The following is an 11636-nucleotide window of genomic DNA, read 5'->3' on the forward strand; positions in this document are numbered from 1 at the left end:
TCCAAACATCTTTCTTCAATCTCCTAACTTTCTCTCAACCTTACAGTCGAGGCATAAAGGTTTTCCCACTTTTCTTTTGAGCTAGGTCCTATTGACATGGTCAGATTTATGGACAAATGTCTATTTTTGGATTTGAGGGAACAAGAAAAAAAAATGAAACTAAGGTATGTTCCAAAGCTCATGAACCAGTGAAAAAACATGAATCTTGGCACAAAGATTTGCCTCCAAACTCAAGATTTTCACATCATGAATCCAAGTTGAAATCGAGGTTGTGATAAAAATGTATGTGTTATTGAACTTGATTTCTTAGTTTCTTTACCATTCGGACAATAAGAAAATTAAGGTGTTAGCTTTAGATTGATTACTTCAGCTTCACTTACATAAGATCCCTTTGAAAATGGGGTTTTTTGGCCTTTTGCTCAGCTAAAGTGCATTGTCTTTACTGGATGAGGCCTGAACTTATTGGATCATAATTGAAACTTACTGAGTGTTGTATCGGAGCCTCAGATGAAAATTTCCTCCCATAATATTAGAAATTGTTTGGGACTCTTACATATGTGGATTCATGGGTGTGGATGATGATTTTGAAAGAAAACTCATGACAAAAATGATATGAAATTAACAAAACAATAGAAAAACTACAATAAATAGTCAGAAAAGGGGTTTTTATAAGCAAACAATAAGCAACGGCTAATTTTCAAACATAAAAACTAGCCGCTGAGCATCAAAATGGGTAATTTTAAGTTATGTGTATTTGGTGAATTAAGTTTCAGAATAGGGGTATTATATGAAATAAGTAATAAAATAGGGGTATTTGGTGAATTTAAAAATTAGGCTAACGGAGGACTAACGGCGCGTCATTAGTAAGGGTATTTTGGGTATTAAGTCATTTGTGAGGGGCATTTGGTGAATTTCTGAAAGTCGAGGGGCATTTGGTGAATTACGCCATAATTCGGGGGTATTTCATGAAAAATTCGTTTATTTAAACTAGGTAATGATGACTCCTACGAACGTTCGTGCAAGGCCTTACTAGTCGTTACCACTATAGGAATTTGTATTATAAATAACAACTTAAAAATAACGGGTCACAAATTTCATCGTCAAAGCTTTTTGTGATAGGGCTAACAATTAAATAAAAACGAGAACAACCGTTGCAAACGTCTTTACAAATGACTAACGACGAGATTTTCTATCAATGATAGCCATTTTTTTTGACGGGTTCGCGACATAAAATTCCACCACTATTGGCCTTTACTGACGAGATTTTCAATCGTTAATGGTGCAATTTCTTGTAGTGTACTACTCCGTACTACTTTAAAAAATATTCATGAAATCTACGAGTAACCTTTTAAGAAGAAATATATAAGTACTCCGTGTCATATATAAAGTGTATCGTTATTCGACGCCCGCATAAGTTAAAATCGTCCGCATTTTTAATGTGAAAGTTCACTTTAACCCTTATGAAACTTTACCCCCTCCCTTCATAGCGCCGGCCACAATGCTTATATCGGTAACCTATGAGTAATTCTTTCTTCGATTCAACATGGTGCCCTGAACTTGTAACATTATATTGAGTTTTGCTGGTGGCCTGGTGGGTGTTAGTGGCTAATATGCAACCTCTAACTGTGTTCTTAATTGCTACAACTAAAAAAACAAAGGAAGTATACATGCATTATGTTGCAGGAACACCATGATCTCCTCTTCTCTTCAAAGTTGTAGCTACTTTTGCTAGGCTTGTTTTCTCTTTACATGGCCTATAGTAGGCAAGGGTATTTCAAGTCTTTTCAGGTATGTTCTCCTGGTCTTATAGTAATTTGGGTGTTTTCTGGGGTATTTTTTCCTGTCACTCATGTAGGTGTTCTAAGCTCAACTAATGGGTATAACTTGAATAAGAGTTTCATTTAAAGTGCATTATATTAGGCTGATAATTACACATCTCAAGGGCACAATGTGGATATATGTTTTAACTGCAGGTAGTTATAAAAATTCTAGTAATTAAAGTATTTTGAAGCTATTTGTTTAACATAGTTGAAAAAGAGATTCCGCGGATCTAAGGACTGAAACTGATACTAAAATCTAAGTCACCTATGAGATCAGAGGCAACATTTTTATGGAAGGCAAGGGACAAGGGCAGGATAAGTCACTTGGCTTTATCTCTTTTCCTTTCATCCTTTGTTTCCTATAAAGCCTAAATAAGAAATTAAAGGAAAAAGAAGAGAAAGAAGGTTGTCAGTTTTCACCTCTTTAGGATGAAAACTTCTTGAGAGAATTAGAGAGAAAATGCTTAAGAAGAATGAAGATATTATTTCATTGAATGAATATGAATAATTACAGCAAGAACTACATTTATACAATCTGTATGCTAACTTCTATGAGGTGTTTCCACCAATCAAAACACTCTAAATGTACAGCTCATCATTCTCAGTTTATTGCATAAATAGATCATCAACTAACAGCTCTAACAACTCTAACAACCTTCCTTAAATCTAGGGAATCAGTTAGCCACTGCTTCTAGAAGTTGTTGAGTTGATCATTGTGTGCACAAGGTTGTTGCTGCTTGTTTTGCTTTGCTGTGATATGTTGTTTGCTCGTGTGGTGCAAGGCTGAATACCATGCTGAATACCAACACCCCCCCTCAAACTAGGCATGGGAGAGACATTGATCATGCCAAGTTTGGTAGACAATTGCCTGTGTTGAGCACTTGGTAAGATCTTTGTGAATATATCAGCCAGTTGATTCTTAGTAGGCAAATAACTTAACTGAAGAAGACCTTCTAGGATCTTGTCCCTGGTGAAATGGCAATCCACCTCAATATGTTTAGTTCGTTCATGAAAGATTGGGTTGCTTGCAATATGAATTGCTGATTGGTTGTCACAGTGAAGCTCAACTGGTTTGAGATTGTGAACACCAAGCTCCTCTAGTAATCTGACAACCCATGTAACTTCTCCTGCAGCCTGTGACATGGCTCTATATTCTGCTTCAGAAGAGCTCTTGGAGATAGTAGATTGCTTTTTAGACTTCCAACTTATAGGTGAATTGCCCAACAGAAGAATGTAACCAGTTACAGATCTTCTTGTAGTTGGACAAGAAGCCCAATCAGAGTCAGAATATGCCTGAAGAGTGAGCTGATCTGTAGCTCTCAACAAAATACCTTGGCCAGCAGTCCCTTTGATATATTTTAGAGTATGAATGAGTGCATCAACATGCTGCAAAGTGGGAGAATGCATGAACTGGCTTAGGGATTGAACAGCAAAAGATATGTCAGGTCTAGTGTGAGTAAGAAAGTTCAACTTTCCCACATAGCATCTATACAATTCTGCATTGAAATATTGTTCACCATCTGTTGTCAGCTTCATGTTAAGAGGAAAAGGAGTGACAGTAGGGTTAGATAAATCCCATTCACAATCATGGAGAAGCTCTTTTGTATACTTCTTCTGTGTTAAAATGTATCCATCAGATGTCTGACTAACTTCAATTCCAAGGAAGAAATTTAGGATCCCTAGATCTTTAATACTAAAAGTATTATGTAGATGTTGTTTAAGAGCCTTTATTGTAGCTTCATTAGAGCCTGTGATGATAATATCATCAACATAGACATCCACCACTGTAATGTCTGCAGAATCATGTTTGATGAAAAGAGAATAATCATTCTTTGATTGTATGTACCCTTGGGACTTGAGCTCACAGTGAAGCCTAGCAAACCATTGCCTTGAAGCTTGCTTAAGACCATAAAGAGATTTATTGAGCTTACAGACATAACCATTAGGAGCTGAAACACCTTCAGGAACCTTCATGTATACTTCTTCCTCAAGAGTGCCATGAAGAAAGGCATTGTTAATGTCTAACTGGAAAAGTTTCCATTGTTTGCTGGCAGCTAAGCTAATTAGACACCTCACAGTGGCCATTTTGACAACAGGAGAGAATGTTTCATGGTAGTCAATACCATATTTTTGTGTGAACCCCTTTGCAACCAATCTGGCTTTGTATCTTTCAACTGAGCCATCTGCATTCTTTTTGATCCTGTAGACCCATTTACATCCAATGGCCTTCTTTCCTTTAGGCAATAGGACATAATCCCAGGTTTTGTTATGTTGCAATGCACTGATTTCTTTATCCATTGCATCTATCCACTTTGAATCTGTAGCAGCTTCAGAATATGTAGTAGGTTCAACCAGTTCCATATGTGCAGCAATGAGAAGCTTATGGTGATCTGGCAACTTGTCATAAGCCACAAGATTGCACCAGTGCTTTGGAGGTTTGTGACAAACATAATCATTGAGATGAGAGGGTGGTTTGATAGTTCTGGTAGATTTTCTAGGTGCTGGGGGAGAAGGTGGAGAAGGTGGAGAAGGAGAAGATGAAGAGGATGGTGGAGTGAAAGAGATGTCAGATGTGGGGGAATTAACAACAGAAATAGACAAGGGAGTTTTGTTTGTAGAATTAGAAGAATCAAGATCTTGTGATGAAATATCAGGTAAGTCTGAAGAGTAAGGAGTAATATTTGGTAAGAAGAATTGAGTGGAATAAGCAACTGATGGATCAGGTGAGAAATGGAAAGGAAAATGGTGTTCATGGAACACAACATCCCTGGAAATCACTGATTTCTTTGTGTTGAGATTGAGAACTTTGTAAGCTTTCTGATTTGGAGGGTATCCAAGTAGAACACATGGATCTGCTCTTGGGTCAAACTTGGATCTGTTGACCTTAGAGGTAGAAATGTAGCATAGACATCCAAAGACTTTCAAGTGAGATAAATCAGGTGCTTGTTTGAATAGCTTCTCATATGGTGTACTAAACTGGATACTTTTTAAAGGCATTCTGTTGATCAGAAAGGTAGCAGTTAATATGCAATCACTCCAATACTTATCAGGTAGTTTGGACTGAAAAAACAAAGCTCTTGCAGTTTCAAGAAGATGTTTATGCTTTCTTTCAACCACACCATTTTGCTGGGGTGTGTGACTACAGATTTTCTGTTGAAGAATTCCCTTGCTAAGAAACAATTCCTTCATTGCACCTTCTGTCAAATCAGGTGCATTATCTGATCTAACTGATTTAACTGTAAAACCAAAATGATTCTCAACATACAGTAAGAAATCAGTCATAATTTTGACAGAATCTGTTTTATTTCTCATTAAATGAGTCCAAGTCATCCTAGTGTAATCATCCACAATTGTTAAGAACTGATTACATCTAGAAGAATCAAGTACAGAGTAGGGCCCCCATACATCTACATGTAACAAATCAAAGGGTTGTACTGATTTAATAGTGCTAGTGGGAAAAGGGAATCTTGTTTGCTTAGCTAATGGACAAATCTGACAAAAACATTCAGCTAGGCAACCTTTGACATTAATATTCTTGATATTCTTTATTTTGCCAAAAGAAATATGTCCTAGTCTAAGATGCCAAAGTTTAGCTTCTTCAACTTCAGATGCCATGCTGGAAAGGGCATAATTGTGTGACATTGCACTGCTATCAGATGCCAACAACTCTTCATTCAAACAATACAGGCCTTTGTCCAATCTACCAAGCAGAGTATGCTTGTTCTTGGAAAGGTCCTGTGCAAAACATTCATTATGTGTGAATAAAACTGAACACTGGATATCATTGCAGAGTTGAGAAATACTAATCAGATTGAACTGGAAACCTGGTACATACAACACATTCCTAAGTGTTATATTATTTCCTAGGTCAATTATACCTTTGTGTGTTACCTGTAATTCTGTTCCATCAGGAATTGTGATGGTGTGTTGTTTATCATCAACAGATTCTAATTTACTGAACATGTTTTTCTCTGAACACATGTGATCACTTGCACCACTATCTAGAATCCACTTAGCTTTAAATTTAGAAAGGAGACAGAATGTACCTCTCAATTGAGTAGTAGTTGCTAAACCAAGAGAACCAGAACCAGAACATTCAGCTTGATTAGCAACTTTCTGAGTGTTAAGCAGGCTCAAAATCTTGTTGTATTGTTCTTCTGAAAATGTGGCATGAACCATTCCTGTATCTCCTTCAGTTGGACTTTCCTTTTCAGTGAACTCTTCTAACTGAGCAACTGCTGCTACTCTTTTGCCTCTGCCTTTGAAATCCTTAGGATAGCCATGTAGCTTCCAACATTTATCAACAGTGTGATTCTTCATTTTGCAATGTTCACAGTATAAATTGTTTCTACTGTAAGTAAAGTTTCTTGGTTGATTTCCACCTGTGTTTTGCATGCCAGAACTAGAACCATAGTTAGACTTATATGGCCTATTATCAGTGAACTTTCTTGCAGTGAACACAGTAGATTCCAAGTTGTGATTTCTGTTGCTATTAACTTCTTTCTGCTGTTCTTCTTGAAGCAATAATCCATATGCTTTAGAGATTGTTGGAAGTGGACTCATCATGAGAATAGTGCTTTTAGAGTGATCATACTTCTCATTCAATTTCATCAAAAACTGAATCAACCTTTGATTCTGTTGAGACTTCAGAAGTTTCTGTGTGAGAGTGCAATTACAGCCAGTGCATGTACAAGATGGTAAAGGATCCAAGCCATCTAGTTGATCCCAAAGAAGTTTGATCTTAGTGAAAAATCCTGATATTTGTTCATCTTCATCTTGATTCAAATCACATAGTTTTTGTTGAACTGAGAATAACTGTGGACCAGATGACTGACAAAATCTCTCTTCAAGATCTAACCAGATATCTCTTGCTGTTTTGAGATATAAAACACTTCTTGCAATTGAAACTTCAAGAGATCCTAACATCCAAGAGATTACCAAATCGTTGCACCTATTCCAGATTCTAAAATTTTCTGAGTTTGCTGTTGGTTGATCCAAAGTTCCATCAACAAAACACAATTTGTTTCTAGCAGACAAAGCTATCATCATAGATCTTTTCCAGTCATTAAAGCACTTGCCATCAAAGACTATATTGACCAATTTTGAAGTATTAAGATCATTATTGCTGAGATAGTAAGCTGAATTTGGATTGAGTGAAGAATCAATATCAGTAGACATTCTGAAGAGAACAAAGATGAAATTCTACAGAATTTCAGCTGCTGAAAATCAGAATCAAAGATTCTAAAATTGAGAACAACTTGATCAATTGATCAAGCAATGTAGAAGAAGTAGAAATTTGCGGAAACAATTCAGGCAGAATCTAATGATCTTGCTCTGATACCATGTCAGTTTTCACCTCTTTAGGATGAAAACTTCTTGAGAGAATTAGAGAGAAAATGCTTAAGAAGAATGAAGATATTATTTCATTGAATGAATATGAATAATTACAGCAAGAACTACATTTATACAATCTGTATGCTAACTTCTATGAGGTGTTTCCACCAATCAAAACACTCTAAATGTACAGCTCATCATTCTCAGTTTATTGCATAAATAGATCATCAACTAACAGCTCTAACAACTCTAACAACCTTCCTTAAATCTAGGGAATCAGTTAGCCACTGCTTCTAGAAGTTGTTGAGTTGATCATTGTGTGCACAAGGTTGTTGCTGCTTGTTTTGCTTTGCTGTGATATGTTGTTTGCTCGTGTGGTGCAAGGCTGAATACCATGCTGAATACCAACAAAGGTCGTGCAGACAAGGACGGATGTTTATCTAAATTTGTTCTTCTTAAGTAGGGTCCCGAACTAGCGAGCCAATATAAAAATTTACCAGGGAACACTAACAATGGAGATCAAGTTCCTATAACTTCTCCGATCATGATTCGCTCTCACAGCATACTGGTGACTTGAATGGCGTTTAGCCTGAGCCGATAGCTGTCGATATTCTGGGGAAGGAGTTAGAGGAAGAAACATTTGTCCGGCTAAAAATAACTCCAAGTGGTACATTTCTACACAATCTTAATATTCAATAGACCTTGTATATTTTTCTTCTTGTTCTTATTTCTCATTTTCATATTTCAATTGTTTTCCTTTTTTTGTCTTGGGCTTTTGGCTGGGACATAAGAGAAGCTTTGAAACAAGGTTCTGAAAGTTAACCAGATTGCTTCGAATCAATTTTGTTTACTTTCTATATGTTGGTTGTGAAATGATGACTGCTGGTTGCTGCTAAGTAGTAGCTTTTGCATTTTTTTTCTAATAGTAACTCGCTCCAAACTTCTGATGCAGGACTTCCTAGTCCTAGGTATATGCAGCCTTAGCATAAGAAATTTATAGAGGCAGATTTTCGAATGGCATCTGAAACTCCTGATTTAAGAAAGAAATGTTTTTTAATAAGTCCTCATTCCTGATTCTAGAAATAAAAATGATACTCAATTGTTGTCAGTTTGGTCACCATAAAGTTGTCCATTGCTATAATTCTAAGCCCTGAGGCACTGGCTATATTCATACAACCCAAAGTAGAAGGTCTGGGATGTTCGAATTCGTCAAGCTGCCTGCCTTAATTTGTTGAGAATACATTTCATTGCTATAACTCTAAGCCCTGAGGCACTGACTTTATTCATACATTTATACTTCAATTGATTTATTAGTGTATGATTTTAATTTATTCCTGTGAAATCTTATGCGAAGCTAATAAATGTGGACACATAGTTTTATAGATGGGAATTTCTGGTATTAGAATATTAGATAGTTCAGCTATATCTCCAAGATGAATTGACACTGGTTGAATAAAATATGAACTTTTAGTAAGAAAATCTAAATTAAAACTGGTTGAATGAAATCTAAAGTTGGTCTTAAAAGTTCTACTAAAAACTTCTAGCATACTTCTTGTTCTTGTTCTTCTTTTTCTTATTTGCTGTAATATTCCTCGGTATAATTGTTTTAAAATCCTTTGGGGTTAGGATCCTTGATAACATTTTTATTGGAGTAGTCACATCAACTCGAAGAGGGGAAGCAATTTAAATGAAAACTTGGAACCAAATATAACCAATAGATATGGAAACTTATTTTTCTGTAGATATCAGTTATGTCGAATAATACAATGAACGCATCCAGATAATTTAAGTAATTATGACAATCGTATTGAAACATCCCAAAATGTGAATAATGACAGAGTATGACGTTTCTATTTTATTTTAGTGTTAAAATAAATAAGTTTGATGATCTTGATGATATATTTCTTATACTAAATTCGTTTGTTTACCATTCCCTTCAAGATGACAAAAGCTTACAGTTTGAAGATGCAATCCAATTTTTAGGGGAGTATACATCTATAGCCTATAGGTTGTCCTTTAGTATGTTTATGGCATGTTCTGAATTGCGTATGCTTTAGCATAAATGACATAAGGTGCTTATGGCCATATGGGCTGTTGATTAGTGCCTACTGTGTTTGTGAAATGACATATAGAACCAGTTTTAAGGACTGCATGAAGTTGACTTCTTTGTTCTTTGTTTTGCAAAAATTTTAGTTTGTTGTATATCATAGGCTGCTATTGTAAACTTATTTGGTTAACAAGTTCTTTCCCTTTTTTTAAGGTTTATCTTTTGTCATTCATGTTGAGCTTTTTTCTTAAATATTTGGATTTTATTCATTGATATTGAATTCTTATTAAAATGTTATACTTGATTTGTTTGTTGTGCAGGATGGTGCATATAGTCAAGAAGTACGAGCTAATTTAAATATGTGGAGATTTATAGGGCACATAAATATTAGACAGGTTTTAAGAAATAAAGTTATCGTATAGTGATTATTACAGGATTTTTTAATAATGGAGGTAGTTTTAGAAGCAATATTTTTTTGAACGGTTCAGACAATTGTAATAGATATATATTATTCTTATGAATTTACAAATTTTTAACTTATTTGTTATGAAAATCTTATTATATGTAGTTCATATTTATTACATGTATATGGATAATTAAATCCATCATTTGAGGATATAGCTATAGATAAATTGAAAGCTTTGTATTACAGGTATATGGATAACTATATCCATTTGAGAATGTAGCTATAGATCAATTGAAAGCTTTGTATTACAGGTGTATGGATAACTAAATCCATTTGAGAATGTAGCTATAGATCAATTGAAAGCATTGTCATAAGCTCAATTTAAAGCGTTGAACTCAATTTAAAGCGTTGCCATAAACTCAATTGAAACCGTTGCCATAAGCTCAATTGAAACTGTTGTCGTAAGCTCAATTGAAAGTGTTGCCATAAGCTCAATTTGAAAGCGTTACCATAAGCTCGATTGAAAGCGTTGCTATAACTAAAACTAAAAGTGTTGCTATAACTCAATAGAAAATGTTGCTATATATTCAATTAGATGTGTTACCAATACCATAAGTGTAAGAAAGTGTTGCATTAGTTTTAAACTTCAACCAACAACCACCTAATAAGTGTTGCCTTAAACGGCTTTGGTTTTGTTTTTTGTTTTTGTTTTTTCTTGTACTTTTCCTGAATGTCAAAAAAAAAGAAAAAAAAAAGAATAGGAAGTAGGTACGGGGTTTAAGGAGGTCATACGGGAGTCCGACTGCCAATTCTTGATGAACTGGTTGTCGAAAGGTGTAACTTAATTATTTTTCCGATCTTGACTCTATTTTAGGTTATTTTTTCTTTAAGTTTTCATTTTAAGTCTATTAGTTGGTGTCATGTTCAAAGGGATGACGATGTTGTAACTCATCACCTTACTAAGGTAGTTTATTTTGGTATTGAACAAGTTATGAGAATTATTGCCCTGCATAAATCTTCTTGTAATATACTTATAAAGTTATAATTACGTTGTCCTTAATTAATGAACTACCTCAACTACCTCTAAAAAAATATACTATATTTTTGGGGAATGTTTGTACAACGTTAAAAACTCAAAACACCCACGACTTTGCTTTTAGTGTCCGAAAAAGTAAATCCATTACCATTATTTTAAATTGCAGCCTTAACAACAACCCATTTAGAAAAAGCGTTGTACTCAGTAGTTGGTTTGTACGCTTCAATGCGAGACAATGGTATTTTAATCAAAAGCGAGTTGTTTAACCCCAATTCTTAAATGGACTTGGTCCACACTAAATCTCTATTATATAGGTGAAGAGGTGAGGTTATTTTAGTAAATCCACTTTTGGTGTCCCCTATTGGATTATTAATATACCATCCCCACTTATAAAATAGAGAATACAATACTCCCTCCGTATTTATTTAAGGGATACACTTGGCCGGACACGGGTATTAAGAAGAAAAATCGAATGAAATAAAATAATAAAACAAGTGGGGTTGGGTAGATATTTTAATAAGTAAAACAAGTGATGACCATGTTATTTTAGAGGGGTGGGAGACGGATGTAGTTTTGAAATTATTTGTTTAATAGGGTGGTGGGACATATGATATATTAGATAGATTATTTAATTAGATGATGAAGTTGATAAGTTACTAAAAATGACAAGTAATAATTCTCTTAAATAAATATAGCCGGAAAATGCAAGTGTATTCCTTAAATAAATACGGAGGAAGTAACAAGTAAACAACCCACCTGAAAAAGCCCAAAGAAACTTTTTAATCAATATAGCCCCTTAAATAAATTCTTACCATTTTAATTAATCTGCTTATATGTGTTCGGCTCCATCTAACTTATATGTTTCTTATATTCGCACGCATCGTATTATAACACAAATTTGTTTCTTATATTCGCACGCGATGCGTGCATATAAGACTAGTTTATTATGGACCATGCCTTAAAATAAAGTCAACAACGTGTTCCTAATTTATT

The sequence above is a fragment of the Spinacia oleracea genome, chromosome 1, assembly GCF_020520425.1.
Source record: "Spinacia oleracea cultivar Varoflay chromosome 1, BTI_SOV_V1, whole genome shotgun sequence".
Lineage (NCBI taxonomy): Eukaryota > Viridiplantae > Streptophyta > Magnoliopsida > Caryophyllales > Amaranthaceae > Spinacia > Spinacia oleracea.